Below are 17,088 nucleotides of genomic sequence, written 5' to 3' on the forward strand. Positions count from 1 at the left end.
GAGGGACAAAGATTTGGGCAAATGATTGGCCTCTTTTGAAGATTAGGATATAGACAAATATGGTTGTAGGTCAAGATGTAGAAATTAATATGGATTCAGTCTGAATGATCTTATGCAAACTACATTTAAACAACAATGTGCAGTTAGAGCAGCAAGGGTGAGAGATCACATAATTTCATATTCTTTCTTCTTCGGAAATTATGCTCAATTATTTTAAATCAGTTTTGTAAGTTCTAAAAAGAATCTTAATATCACAAACTAAAAGCAGCCTCAATTTTTCTTTCAGATGTCTATTTCTATACAAAATACTTTGTTAAATCTAAAAAATGTGTGTTTTTACTAAAGACTCTTCAAAACTAAACAGATCATTATAGCCAACAGCTACATATAAAAATTCAACTTTCTTTATTTGAGGTTCATTGCAATTACTCATTGTGGTAGGTTCTCAGGGTTCTAAAATTAAAAAAAAAAAATCTATGAAAACAAGATTGAAGCTTTTCAGTGGCTATAATGGCTAGTAATATCATGCAATACAGGCTGAAAATATCTTCTTGGAAAATTTGTAAGGTTAAAATAATTTCAGGTATAATATTTATTGATCACTTTTCCATGGGTTAAAGTAGATGTAAAGTTGTTTCCTGTTTATTTTGGTTTAAAAAATACTTTTTAAATATATAAAATCTATCATTTGATTCATATTTATCCCTTCTATGTGCTGTAGTAATAATAATAATATAGTCTTTGAGCATTTAACTTGTACCCGGTGTTCTGCTAAGCATTGTACAAGCCATCCATTTATTATAACAAAAGAAGTGGGTATTACATATGATGAAACTGAGGTTTGGAATGGCTTAGTAGCTTATTCTAGGTCACAGTGTTTATACGTGGTGGAAATGAAATTACTATCTGGTAGTCTAACTCCAAAACCCATGTCCTAAATTATTATGCAAAGGGCCTTCTTTTTCAGCTGCCAGTTTCCAAGACCTTATGCCTAGCAAAAGAAGGGAAAAACTTTTTGCAAAGATAGATATTTTAAGAAAGATTAATAAAAGATTAGTAAAAGCTGCTTTTTCTTGTTTCTGTCTCTCTGTGCTTCTCATTGTTTGTTTTTTGTTTCTCTATTTTATTGTACCCATATCTTTTCATGTGTGTATCTTTTCCTTCCTTCCATTCCTCTTCCCCTTCTCTTACTTTTCTCCTTCCCCTCCCTTCACTTTCCCTTTCTTCTCCTTCTTTCTCCCCCTCCCTTTCCTCCTCCTAATCTTGGTCTTCTCTTCCTCTTTTTTCTTGTTTTTTTTTTCTTCTTCTTTTTTAAAATTTCATTTATTTAAGCAATTTCTACACCCAACGTGGGGCTCAAACTGATGACCCTGAGATCAAGAGTCACATGCTCCCCTGACTGAGTCAGCCAGGTGCCCCTAGTTCTTCTTTTTCTTACACACACGCACACACACATACACACACACACACACACACACACACACACACACACACACACCTGTGATGTTTGGATCATGCAGCTGGGTATATAACAAGATCACACAAAGGAAACTATATGAAGGAAAAAATGTGTCATTCAGTCATCTAGGTTTTTAATTCAACAGGTCCTGGAAATGGATGATTGCAAAGATTATGTGTTTAATCATATATCTTTCTTTCCATGTCAAAAGAATTTTAGATGATATCACCATGAGCTAAAGTCAACTTAAAATACAAAAGAAGAGTAAAATTTTAATATCAGATTAATTCATTTCCAATAAAGCTTCAAATAAATATAATTTCTATTTAAGTAAATTTATTACTTATTTGGAATCTGCATGTCTCTGATAACTACAAGTTTGATTAAAATAGGATATTAAATAATCTATATACAAAAAGGGTTTTAAAACTCCATAGCCCTTTAGAAGAAAATAAATCTCCAACACTGTTATTAGGGATCATTCCAAAGTTAAAATATAGCAAAAATATAATTCATTTTGAGAATGAGTATATACATAAATATTTATGTATCTTACTCATAAAAATATATGGTGAATCATTCATTGTTATTTCATATGAATTAAAGGGTCTTAAATATATGTTCTAGGAAAATTCAAAGAAATAATGGTTGGGCCACTGTGGAGGCGCTCAGTATAAGTTCTGGTATCAAAAATAACAATGCTCTAAGTAACTGCTAGTAAGAAGATCCTTGCCGGTAGGAGCCTATGTCCATTTTCTTCTCCTATTTACATGGAGAATTGGATATTCTAGAAAACGTAAGGTGGTTACTTTGAACAGAACCACAATGCAGCTGCTTCAATAAGGATTTTTAGTAAATCAAAGTTCTGCTTTGTTCTTTCTCATTATAGAGTATTCAGATTCCATTTTTAATCAGAACATGTCAGAATGTGTCATTTTGATTTGCTACTACATGTAATTATATCTACGTGAGCAGGCTACAAGGCACTTGGAATAAGTAATTACTTAATAAGGAAAATATTTATTGAAATAAAAATTTAGACACCTCCCAAAAAGTATGAAAAAAATAGATCACTTAAATAAATCAAAGTGGTTTAAATGTTCATTTTTTTTTAATTTTTGTTAAAGATAAGACAACGAGCCCAAAATGGAGTCAGTTATGGTAAGTCCCAGTCACCTAACTTAGACTTAATTACAGTTTTGGCTTTCTCAACAATAGAACCTTCAACCACTTAATCAGGAATTCCCCAATTAGCACTATTTAGGTACTCTGCCTGATAGGGCCCTTCTATCCCCTCCAGGAAAATGACCTTGTCATAGCCAATCTGCTTTTTTTGTCTAGTATAACCTCTTTGTTCCCCACTCCCTTCTGCCTATAAAAGTTTTTCATTTCATACAGCTCCTCGGAGCTCTTTCCCATATGCTAAATTGGATGTTGTTCAATTCATGAAGCATTGAATTAAGCCAATAAGTTCTTTAAAATTTATTCAGTTGAGTTTGTTTTTTTAACATCTTGTTAAACAATTTATAAAATATTTTATGAAGATATTTTCAAATGTAAAAAGTTCAATTTCAAAAATCTATATGAAGCAAAACACAGGATAATTATGTGCAATGTCTATTTTACAAGGTTTAAAACCAATCCCCTGGAAGTAGATTTAGGACAATCATGTGTATTTTCCCCAAAGCTATTCTATTACACTGAATATTCATTCTTTTTGGTAGTGAAAATATGACCCTAGAAGGAGAAATAAAATCGCAGTAATTTATGCACGTTGTTTTTATTTTCTCATTAAAGAAGCAGTTGTGGATATAGTGATACGGAGAGAGTTGAGCTTATTTTCCCCGTCTGAATGTAAAGTTTGCAATTATTTACATGTTTTTATAACTGGCAAAAAAGTTTACAACTAAACAAAATTTAAGTTAAATTAATATATTAAATTAATAAAAAGGAACTCTAAGTACTTGCTGACAGGATTAACAACAGAATTTGTGTCATATACGTGTGTAGGGTCAGAAGGGAAAACACAGTAAACAAACGTAAAGTGATTATGCAAATTTAACTCTTGCCTTCTCCCTTCAGAAGAGTTTCTACAGAGATTTAGTCATCTTCTTCTTGGTACAGAGGAGGAGACACCCTTTAAAATGGAGATTTTCCTTATAAATGTAAATGTCTCTTACAAAAGGGTAACTTTTACTGTTTTCTTTGTCTTCTGTTTCTTTAAAATAATTAGCTCAAGATTTTCCTTATCCCATGTTTTGGGGTGGTATGTTCTGTTCCTCCTCATATACATCCTCAAAATGCATTTTTTGTAAATATTTATTTATTATCAAATGAATTATTAATTTATGTTAATGGCCTGTTATTAGTAAAACCACAAAAATGAAGAAAAAATGGAAAGTCTCTTAACATTTGAGATACTGCCTTATCTTTTAAAAATTTCATGTGTGTATAATTAAACTCAAACACATCTTGAAAAGACTGGTAACAATTACTTTGGTACACTTGTTCTTCATGTGTACATTTCCTACTCTCTAAATACAACAGCAGAGAGCCCAATGATTTAAAGACCATGGACATGGTATTTCCACTTGGAGTCCAGCTGCATTTGGCTCTAATTAGTTACTTAGGTCACAGACAGGATATCTACCCTTCTCTGCTTCTTCCCCAGTTCATGTCAGTGACTTACAATATCATTATTTCTCCTGCCCTCAGTGTACCTCTACCTTACTCTTTTCTCCTACCTTCCTTTCCATCTCTGCTACCAATACCTGTTTCTAATGTGCATAGATGGAGGCCTGGCAGAACTTTTAACTGTTTCCTAGAGGCCAGATCCAAGTTCAATACTCTGGTTGCACTGAGATTTATTCTTTCATGCTTATGACAAAGTCCTGCCCCAAATTTAAGCTTTATATGTTTTGACTCTATCTCACTTGAGGTAACTTCCCTACCAGTCTGACATCTCTATGTTCCAGAAGTTGCAACAGGTTTCATCCAACTTCTTTTTAATAACTGCTTATGCTCATATCTGGGAACCTAAGTCCAAAAGACATCTTTTCCAATACATACGATATGTATTGTTTGAGTACCTGGTACCCTGTCTCAATAACTCAACTTTCTTGTGCTGGAGAAGCAATTTATCTCTACACAATGAACGCCCCCCCCCCCCCCCAACTCATACACACACATTTACATAGGGATTTCTTCTTCATATACTTTATGGCACCTTTCTGGCTAAGAGAGTCTATCTCACCTTCCTGTCATGAATTGCATCCCATTAAGTGTCACCTTACTGCCAGAAGCGAATTGCCCCCCTTTCATTGTTATGATAGAGGGAGAGTGGGTGTTGAGAGTCCTAGATTGTGGTCTAGATTCTGCTACTAACTACTTATATGAGTTTACAAGTTGGTTATAATTTCTGTCCTCAGGGAAGAGTACAAATGTTGAAGACATTTTGCTTTGAAATTTCATCAAATGTATGTATTAAGCAATGCTATTTGTTCAGCTTTATTCTCATCATATCATGACAGGCCCAGCTTAAAAAGTGACTGAAATAACTGATATTTTTAGCTTTACTAGAAAAGTCAAGAACTCCAGAGGGTAGACACACAGAGTTACCCTAAGAGAGCTGAAGAAAGCAAGGCTAATAATCTTTGTTCATCTTTCCACTTGGTTCTATTAAATTGAAACCAGACCCTATATTCCACTTCTACCAAGCAATTATTTGATGAATCCAGTATTTTGAGATGAGAGTTGTCTGATTTGAGTCAATAAGGCTCTTAAAACTACTTTCCAAACCTTCAAACTTACCTTTTATGATACTCTTACTGTAACTTTGAAATAAACTTCCTATAAATTTATTTATAACTATCAAATTCATCATAGGAAAAATGCCTTCTGTCCCTCTAATTCTGTCACTTGTAGACTTACCTATTGTGGTATCTGTAAGTATCTCTTTTCCTCCCTTTAAGATGAAGAAATACCTTTCTTACCTTGCATGGCTCACTCTTCCTTCCTTCCTTCCTTCCTTCCTTCCTTCCTTCCTTCCTTCTTTCCTTCCTCCCTCCTTCCTTCCTTCTCTACCACCTTCCCTTCTTTCCCTTAATCCATTTAGTCAATAAATATAACACAGCTCAACTTTTTCAGATACATTAATTGGGCACACAATACTCTAACGTCCTAAAAATTTCAGTATTTGATAAATACATCACACATTTAATATGTGGTTTCTTTGACATGCACTGTTCCTTTTGCTTTTTAATAATCTTCCCTTTTTCTACACTGAAAATGCATGCCATTTTTAAAAACTAAATCTGTTAACTCCTGCTCTATGAAACTACTTAGAGCTCCTCTCTGAAAAGCTAGGCACTCTTTTTTTAGTAGACATCTGTCTATACCTTATTCAAAAGACCAGTTACGTAGTACTTTATATGATTTTTATTGTTTAGACTAGTTCATTGAGACTCTTTTCAAAATGTGGGAACTATAGTTGTCAGTCCAAAATTTTAAAACAGTACTCTTTGTGTTACTCTCTTTAAAACTGGCAACTTTACAAATTTTTTTTTAATTATGAAGAAAATCTTCCCCAATAATGAATAGGGAAAGTGCATAAAACCTCTAAGACTACAACAACCAAATATTTGTGAAATTAAGAGCATGTGTAGTAAGATTTCATATCTGAGAATACTGGTATTTTCATAGAGCTGAAACTAGCAAAGCATCAAGGGGTAAGTAGTATGTATGAATTTTTGTCTCCTTAAGCAGTAAAGGCAGAGGAATAAGAGAAATGGCAAATACAGTCATATCATTGATTCATATCCATTTTTGTCCAACACAATCTAATATTAGTGTCACATTTCTAAGATTAAAAACTAACTTAGGTAAACTATATCTGACGATCTAGAACAGATTTCTGTTTGACGGTCTGAAACAGATAAAGGTAGGAATTTTCTGAAAGCTTGGACCCTAAAATTAATGATGACATAAGAGAACAATAGCTAAGAGTGAAATGAACCATATCAAATGTAAATTGTTGAAATTTTAGTGCAAAATGCAAAAGAAGCATATTAGAAACAGCATATTTTTTCAAAAAATGGATAGAAGCCTTATGAATAAAAAATGTAAATTTTGGCTAAACATTTAAGAGAGATTTTATTAATGTGAACAGATGATTTTCATAAAACACATGTCAAAATAATAGTAGCAGTACTACTTACTAATAAGAACAATAACCATTATTTTTTGAGTGTTTATTGATAGCACTTTGGGTATTTTATGAATATTTTTCTAACATTCCCAGTACCACTACTTGAAGTATATGTTTTTTTTTTATAAAAAGCAGTCTCATTAAAGTTAAATATGTATCTCAAGATTATAAAACTAGTCACAAAAATAAAATCGAAGTTCAAGTCTGAATTTCATTATTTTCAACGTACCTACAAATTATAACAACCCTTCCTCTATATCCACCCCCTACCTTCCCTCGGCCCCACCCCCAAAAAACCAGTTATGATATATAGAACAACTTCTTTTTGTTAGATTCTTTGCATTTGTTATCTCCCAGATTTAAAACACAATCTAAAGCCTTTGCCTTCATTTTACAAACAACAAAACTATACATCAGAGAGTTACATAACTTTATCACATTAAAAAGTTAAGAAGATAGAGCTAGCATTCTTAATTTTGTTTGAAAAGCATGTACACCTGTTTCCTAAGCATGTATTTCCCAAGCATGTATTTCCCTTACTACCGAATCTTTCCTATTACAGTAAAATTATTTAATTAGAAGGATAGAAAACTCATGGCTATAAAGAAAAATGACCTGAGATAACCACCCCCTCACACATACACACTCACATTTGATGTGCATTTTAGGAATTTATAATAAATTTGCTAATTTCAATATCTCTTTTCTAGGCTTGGTTTTTGCTGTTTTATATACTGTTGACATTATTATCACTGCAAAATCACAACCCATTTGCTGATTTTCACCTTTCATTCAGAATATCATAATTATATTGTTTACTCATTCATTTCTTAATTCATTTAAATATTCTTGATATATTTAAATAACATTTTCAATATTTCTTCAAATAACTTCCAGATATAAATCTCACGAGAGCTGTATTCTGTATGATTAATATATTAAGAGATTTAGTGGAAAGGTGGATAACATAAATTACCATAGGGGAAACTATAAAAAGTGAAATGAAAATAGTAGGTAATTCTTTATTTCTGATATGTTTTACATTTCTAGATTTTTTTTGAAACTACTGACGTAAAGAATAGAACAGAACAAGAAAAGCTGATAAACATTATCAAACCATCTAATATTTATGCAACTGAAGTCCCAAATGAAGAAGGTGAGAATAGACAGAAGAAATATTTTAAGAGATAACAGCCAAGCATCCCCAGAAAAGGAAGGAAAAAAGAAAAAGTAGAAAGAAAAAGAACTGTTTGGACAAATAATAAGGGAAAGAGTAGGAAACTATTTTGATAATTACATCAAATATGAATACTCTAAACAGACTGAATGTCATACAGAGGTTACTAGACTTAATAAAGAAGATTCAACTATCTGCTGTCTACATAAATCCCACTTTATATTTTTAATTTTTTTAAAGATTTTTATTTATTTGAGAGAGCAAGAGAGAGCAGGAGAGCACAAGCAAGGGAAGTGACAGAGGGAGTTGGAGAAGCAGGCTTCCCGCTACGCAGGGAGCCCGATGCAGGGCTCGATCCCAGGACCCTGCGATCATGACCTGAGCAAAGGCAGACACTTAACCAGCTGAGCCACCCAGGTGCCCCATAGGTTTTATTTGTTTTTATTTTTATTTTGAGAGAGAGAGGGAGAGAGAGAGACAGTACACTAGCGGAGGGAGAAGCAGACTCCCCGCTGAGCAGGGAGCCCAACAAGGGGCTCCATCCCAGGACCCCTGGATCATGACCTGAGCAAAAAGCAGACACTTAACTGACTGAGCCACCGAGGTGCCCCTACATAAATCCCACTTTTAAATATACAACCACAGATAGTTTAAAAGTAAGCAGCAGGGACAACGAAACATACCACTGACTTCCACTCAATGTCTAGTATCCTTTATTGTCATCCACACTGAAGAATAAGCCACAAGAAATCTAGTTTTATCTAGTAAACTAACTTTAAATATTTATCTTTTTAATCCCTACAGGAAATTAATTATCTTGCAAAACAAATGAGAAGAGCTCTCTACTTGGAGACACCAAGTATAGAGAAGTATAAAGATGAAATACAAAGTTGAAATATAGCAGAGAAAAATACATATACACTAACTGTGAGGCATACAAAGTCCTTCTCTTGCTTTCCTTCTATAATGCAAGCTACTAGATAAATATCACTCTTCTACCCATACCCAATCTATAAATCAGTCAATCAATCAATCAATAAAAGTTTTCTGTTTGGGGGAGAAGAATATGTTCCAGAAGTAAAAATATTTTCCCCGAAGAACATCTCTAAATACTATGTAACTAAGGTACAGTAACAGTTATTTATCAAATTTTTAGTGTCTCTCCCTGAAATAAGAGCAGAGAGTCAAGGATCACCAGAGGATTTAGGAAAAACCTCCAACACAGAAAAAATCAAAACAAACCATAAGAGAACACAATCCTAGAGAAGTAATGCAGAGAGCTCAGAAAATTTCAAAGATACTATTATGAATATCTTCAGAGAAATATTACTTCCATAAAACATAAAAAGACATACCAGAAATGTTATTAAACAGTAACAGGGCAAGCATGCAATTGTGAAACTTATTCTTGAGATATAAAAAAGTAAATATTTAATAGAAGAGTATGAATTCGAAGAAGTCTCCTCAAGACTAACCTCCAAAAGAAAAATGCTGAGTATAAAAATAAAAGAAACAAAATTAGGAATCAATAAAAAGAAGTACAATAACAAGATAATTGTTACAGAAAAGATAAAAAATGGTGAGGAGGAAAATATCAAAATATAAGAAATCATACAAGAACATTTTTCAGAACTGAAAATGGCCATGAAATGTACCAATAATGAAAAGTGATCCCCATCAAAGGCACATTATCATGAAATCTTACACCACTGGCAATAAAGGAAAACCTAAAACCTTCCAACAGAAGAAAAAGGTCTGGGTCGTATGAAATGAAATGGGAATAAAAATGGCATCTACATTGTCAACAGATACTTCAGGTGAAAAATTGGGAGATAATGCCTTTAAATTTCTGGAAGAAAATAATTTTTAGTCTAGAAACCTATAGTCTGTCAGAGCATCATTCAAATATGCCTGTAGAATTAAGATATGTTTCAGATTTAAGGACTCCAAAAATATTCCTTTTACCTACCATTTATTAGGAAGAGAAAACTGTGTAAATGATAAACAAAGGAAAGAAATAGTAAAAAGGAAACACAATTTTGTTATACTATTTAGTTCAACAGTGAAAGAGGCTCGTATAGTAAAAGTAAAATAAATACTGATTATTAAACAAAAATATAACTATGTTGGGAGTATTGGGAAATTGCATAGACTATAGAGTAGCTAAATTTCTATAATTATTGAATAAGTACATCAATAGATTTTAACTAAAATTGAAAAATAAGAAGTGTTTGGCATCCAAATCATTTGGACACAAACTTCTTAGTTTGGTTTTGAAACTATTTGGACAATTCCAATAAACATGAAAAATAACTAAAAACAAAAGAGTGAGGAAAATAGTACCTTTGTGCGTTTGTCTTGAGCTTGTCAACTATCAGAATGTGCTTAAAGGTGAGCTGTCAGTGAGTCATTTTTAACATTGGCAAAGATCTCAGGGCACCTGGGTGGCTTAGTCCTTAAGCCTCTGACTCTTGATTTCGGCTCAGGTCATGATCTCAGCATTGTGAGATCAAGCCCTGAGTCAGGCTCTGTGCTGGGCGTGGAGCCTGCTTAAGATTCTCTCTCTCCCTCTCCTTCTGACCCTCCCCCCCACCTCCCTCTTCCTTAAAAAACAAAACAAAACAAAAAAACATCGGCAGAGATCTAAATGATCTATAGGGAAGACTAGGTTTCTAAAACCCTGGCTAGAACAAGAAGGAATGAATGAGGCACTTGCCTCTGACGCAGAATTTGGGGTGTGACAAAAAACTTAGTAATCAAGATAAGTTTAATGCAGTATTTTAAAAAATCAAAGTTAATGGGGAAAAAAATCCATGGTGGAAAAATGTCAATATTTTAAATAAAATAGGATCCAAACCTCAACTTGCCTCCCTTGATCACACTCACTTTCACTCAACTCACTGTGATTCCTGCCTTGGATAAATCTAAATATAACTGTCCTATTACTTCCCTAAGAGTTGGTTTAATTTCCAAAGAGAACAGCACTTCATTTTTCCTTCTAGGTTAACAGACTGCAGATGATGTGTTGTAGACGAGGATGTTACAGGGATGGAGTGAAGGGGAACAAATTTTCCATTTAAAATTTTCAAAATAGTACTCTGTTTTCAGCCCAATTTCTCATTATTATTTTTAGTTATTATTTTCTCATGGTCTGGAGCCTATGTGGGATTTTGCCAGGTAAAGTAGTATATTGGTTAGGTTAAAGCCTAGATGTTTCAACAAAGACAGCCCGAAATACAATCCTTGAAATAAACAGAAGTTAAATTATTTCTAACATAAAAGACCAGAAGTTTGTGGGTAATTCATGGCAGATGGTGACTCCCCTCCATAACATTATCGGCACACTCTCAGCTAGTAGACTGGTTGTGGCCATTTTCCTGCCAGTCTAAAAGGGAAAGAGGAAAACACACACACACACACACACACACACACACACACACACACAATCATCTTTCTTTTTAGGATTTTGACCCAGAAGTTTTACACACCAAATTCTGCTCACATCTCACTGGTCTGCATTTAGCCACATGGTTGTATTTAGTGATAAGGAAAACTAGGATGTAAAATCTCTAGCTGAGCCACATTCTCGTTAAGAATGGGAGCGCGCTTTAACTACCAAAAAGGAAGAAAGGCAAAATAGATGTTGGGGAAAATTAGCAGCCTTTGCCATGAATTGTCCCTTCTTTAGATATATCACCTTTTCCATGTTGTTCTACGTAAGATTTCTTTCTGTTTTACCAGTCAACTCTCTTCCATCAGCTTTTCTTTTTCCAGAAATTTGACAGAAATCTCATCCAGTAATAACTCTCATTCACTTTTTGTTATCAGTTTGTATCTTTTTCTGTTTTTGTTTTTCTTCATACCATTTAAAATTAGACTTTTCTGTATTTATATTGAATTCTCATTATGGAGAAGAAAGAAACATATGTTCCCAGTTAAACAGTGAATTGGTAACTATCATTTTTAACAGCATCTGTAATTCTTCCTTAAAATTCATTTTATGAGAAAAATATTTAGTATGTACTATTCAGTTGATGTAGTTTTAATATAGAAACAATAGAACCAAAAGCATTGCATTAAATAGTGATACCTTCCTTAAGTTCCTTATAGTAAAATGGAACATTGTATGGATTTACCTTTGTATATGTGCCTTAGTGTGTATAAATGGGAAGAGTTGGAGAGGGTTGGGGGAGCTAGAAAATTCAGGAAGGGGATTTTGACCAAATGATACAGTATTGTTGAAATTATCCCATGTCTAAAAATTATCCTACTTATACTGAATCTGGAATTCTGGAACAGAGGAAGTGGAAAATTAAAATATTTTAGCACTTGAAATTTTATACAGTAAAAGTACTGTTAGATAATGGTTATATGTGGCAATCTTTTTTTTCTCTGTTGAACTAAGATGAACCATTAGGGAGTTTTGTTTATAGAATTTTTCTAGAGAGCTGTAAATTTCTACTAGCTCTTTCATACGATCTCTCATCACAATCAGAAGTATTAATCACAGTACTTAACATTAATATGCTTCATTATGCTAATGAAGTTTTTTGTGTAGATTAATTCATTATTCTTACCAAATAAATTACAAGATAGTTTAATGCTATTATTGCTTAATTTTTTGAAGAGATAGGAAATGGGCACAGAAATGTGAAATATATTACAGGTGATTACAAAGGTAAGTGTAAGGAATTATAAAAAGGTTTTCCCATAGGGAATGTTGCCTCAAGCAGAGAAATGGTAAATTCACTTCTTAGAATGAATAGAAGCTTAGATTTCATCCATCCATCCATCCATCCGTCCTTCCATCCATTCATCTATCCCTGTCTCACTGATTTTTGGGCCATGTGTGCAACTGCTTGTTTTATATAAGTCCCAAATGGTAATTTTTTCATTTAAATTATTATACTTTCAGCTCTATAATTTCCAATTTGTTCTTATTATAGCTCCATTCCTCTATGGTTATTTCTTATTTGTATCTTATCAGCATACTGTTTAATTTTTTGAACACATTTATAATAGTTACTTTGATGGTTTTGTGAGCTAAAATCAATATTGGACCCACAGAGTCAGCTTCTATTGAATGTTTTTCATTTTCTGAATTTTGGCTATACTTTATTTCTTTGCATATTTACTATTTTTTGTTGCAAATGATATATAAATGCTGTTATTCTTCCAAGGAATTTTATTTTTATTGACTTGCCTGGACTTAACGGTAGAACTATCTTCTGTATTGTAATATACATACATATATGTATATTACACAGAGAGAGAGAGAGAGAGAGAGAGAGACCAAATGTGATAAAGGTAAAAAGACCCATCAGCTTTTGAATCTTGAGTCATGGGATCTCTTCCAATAAAAAATTTGTGTATCTTGCAGCTCCTCTGATCTCTGAACTTGTCAGATTTTGTTGGTATACAGTCTTCTAACCTTCCTCCTTTCCTGTCATTTTTATATAACCAATCAATACAAAAACTTCAAGAAAACAAAACTCCCAAGAAAACACTGAGGGTGCATAAGGCAAGCATAAAGTGTTGACTGTACACCGTTTTCTGGTAGAAGTAACATCTTTATAAGCAAAGAAAGGATGAGTAAAAAATGAATAAATGTGCATATATTTTTACGATGGACTTCAAACATACGGAATATAAGAACAGTGTAATGAACTTCAATGTACCCCATTACCTAACTCTGACAATTCATGCAGGCTGATTCTGTTTTATCTACACTTCCTCTCCTATCCCCCACCACAGAATACTTTGCAGGAAATTTGAGATATTACGCCATTTTATCTGAAAATATGCTAGAATCTTTTCTAAGTAGATTTGCAATACTATTATCACACCTAAAATAGTAAAATACTTTCTAAATATTACCTGTGTTCACATTTCTCCAGTTGTCACATAACAAAGGTTTCTAAGATGTGATTGTTGATATAAGCTAATATGCCTCTTACCTTTTTAATCTATAACTTTTTCTATAGTTATAAAATCTATAATCTCTAATTGCTTTCATGTTTAATTGCACTGGCTAAGATCTTCAATTGAATGTTAAATAGAAGAAGAGAGAATTGGTATCTTTATCTTTTTCTTGACTTTTGCAGGAAAATCTCTCTTACTTTGCCACCAAGTAACATGCTAGCAATTGCACTGAATTATGTGTATTTTATCATGTTAAGGGGGTATCCATACATTCTTATTTTATACATGATTTAACAGAAATTGGTGTTGAATTTTATCAAATGCTCTTTCTAGTATTTATGAAGATAATCATATGATTTGGTCCACTAAAATTGTTCTATAAAATTCAAAACAATCCCAATCAAAGCACAAAGATTATTGTGGAACTTGACGAATAATAGAAATTTAATCTGGGGGGGGGAGGTTAAGATGGCGGTGGAGTAGGGGACCCCTTTTTCAGCTGGTCCCCTGGGTCAAGTTGGATAGGTACCAGACCATCCTGAACATCCATGGAATCAGCATGAGACGCAGGAAGATACATCTGGATCTCTACAAATGAACATCTCCAGTGCTGAGTATTGAGGTACGAAGTGGGGAGCCATGAAACCATGCACAGGTATCGGAAGATAAACAGAAGGGGGAGGGAGCCGCCGAGTTTGGGCACCGGAAAGCGGTAGCCACCTGCACGGGGGAGCGGGTGGACTCTCAGACCAGCACCTGCAAGAGAGCAGACTGAGACCGTGAGCCGGGAGCTCACGCCACCAGTCTGAAACGGACCTCCGGTGCACTCACTGGAACCAGACTGGGACCAGGAGCTCCAGAACGCGTGGGGACGGCTGGCGGCGGGCGGCTGCCAGCTGGCAGTGTTAGAAACACAAAGGACAGAGAGGCACCGGCCCTGGAAGTGAGGGCTGGGACGCTGGGTGTGGGGCGCACATCCCCAGACGCTGCAGGGTTGAGCAGCACCAAAAGAAACAGAGTTAAAGTGGCCAGATCATCAGTGGAGAACGCTCCGCAATCCCTCTGTTCTGAGACAGAGGCTGAGATTTGGCCACTGCTGCTCTGACTCTCAGAAGAGGCACAGCAAACCGCCAGGGAAAGCCGCCAGAGAACAAAAGCCTGGAAATACTGGCTCACAGTGTGCCCATCCCCATCCCCCCCGCAGGGGAAGCGGAGACTCTACCCAAACAGAGTTGCCTGAGTATCAGCGTGGCAGGCCCCTGCCCCAGAAGGCAGGCTGAAAAATCAAGAAGCCCACATCCCTAAGATCCCTATAAAACAAGAGCACACAGCCTGGGTCCCGGTCAATAATTTGGGCTCTGGACAACCCTGCAACCTCTCCTCATCAGAATGATGAGCAGGAGAAATCCCCCCCCAGCAAAGAAAAGACAATGAGTCTGTGGCCTCTGCCACAGAACTAATGGATATGGATATAACCAAATTATCAGAAATGGAGTTCAGAGTAACAATGGTCAAGATGATGTGTAGACTTGAAAAAAGTATTAACGAAAATGTTAATGAGAATATAGAATCTCTAAGGGTGGAAATGAGAGCGAATCTGGCAGAAATTAAAAATTTTATGAGCCAAATGCAGTCAAAACTAGAGGCTCTGACAGCCAGGGTGAATGAGGCAGAAGAACGTATCAGATAATTGGAGGATGGGTTAGTAGAAGAGAAAGCTAAATTAGAATATGGGCTAAAAAAAATCCATTCTCAAGAATGTAGGTTACAGGAGATTACTGACTCAATGAAACGATCCAATATCAGAATCATCGGCATCCCCGAGGGGGTGGAGAAAAAGAGGTCTAGAAGAGATATTTGAACAAATTGTAGCTGAAAACGTCCCTAGTCTAGCAAAGGAAATAAACATTCATGTCGAAGAGGCAGAGAGGACCCCTCCCAAGCTCAACCACGACAAACCTATGCCACATCACGTCATAGTGCATTTCACAAACATTAGATCCAAAAATACAGTATTGAAAGCGGCCAGGGAAAAGAAATTTCTCATGTACCAAGGCAAAGGTATCAGAATTACGTCAGACCTGTCTACACAGACCTGGAATGAGAGAAAGGATTGGGGGGGCATTTTTAAAGCTCTTTCAGAGAAAAACATGCAGCCAAGGATCCTCTATCCAGCAAAGCTGTCATTCGGAATTGATGGAGAAATAAAGACCTTCCAGAATCGCCAGTCATTGACCAATTTCGTAACCATGAAACCAGCCCTACAGGAGATATTAAGGAGAGTTCTATGAAAGTAAAAAGGCCCCAAGAGTGATACAGAACAGAAAGTAACAATCTATAGAAACAAAGACTTTACTGACAACATGGCATCATTAAAATCATATATCTCAATAATCAGTCTCAATATAAATGGCCTAAATGCCCCCATAACATGCCACAGGGTTGCAGATTGGATAAAAAGACATGACCCATCCATTTGCTGTCTACAAGAGACTCATTTTGAACCTAAAGATACATCCAGACTGAAAGTAAAGGGATGGAATACCATCTTTCACGCCAAAGAACCTCAAAAGAAAGCTGGGGTAGCAATTCTCATATCAGACAGATTGGATTTTAAACTAAAGACTATAGTTAGAGACACTAGAAGGGCACTATATTATTCTTAAAGGATGTATCCAACAAGTGGATATGACAATTATAAATATATATGCCCCCACCAGGGGAGCAGCAAGATACACAAGCCAACTCTTAACCAGAATAAAGAGACATATAGATAAAAATACGCTAATAGTAGGAGACCTCAACACTCTACTATCAGCAATAGACAGATCACCTAAGCAAGAAATCAGCAAAGAAACAAGAGCTTTGAATGCCATACTCGACGAGTTGGACCTCATAGATATATACAGAACACTACACCCCAGAACCAAAGAATACTCATTCTATTCTAATGCCCATGGAACATTCTCAAGAATAGACCATGTTCTGGGTCACAAAACAGGTCTCAACCGATACCAAAAGACTGAAATTATTCCCTGCATATTCTCAGACCACAATGCTTTGAAATTGGAACTCAACAACAAGGAAAAATTTGGAAGAAACGCAAACACTTGGAGAATAAGAACCATCCTGCTCAGGAATGAATCAATAAACCAGGAAATCAAAAATCAATTTAAACAATTTATGGAGACCTACGAAAAGGAAAACACAACGGTCCAAACCCTATGGGATACTGCAAAGGCAGTCCTAAGGGGGAAATACATAGCCATCCAAGCCTCACTCAAAAGAATAGAAAAATCTAACATGCAGTTATTAGATTCTCAT

This window comes from Ursus arctos, unplaced genomic scaffold (assembly GCF_023065955.2).
Source record: "Ursus arctos isolate Adak ecotype North America unplaced genomic scaffold, UrsArc2.0 scaffold_29, whole genome shotgun sequence".
Lineage (NCBI taxonomy): Eukaryota > Metazoa > Chordata > Mammalia > Carnivora > Ursidae > Ursus > Ursus arctos.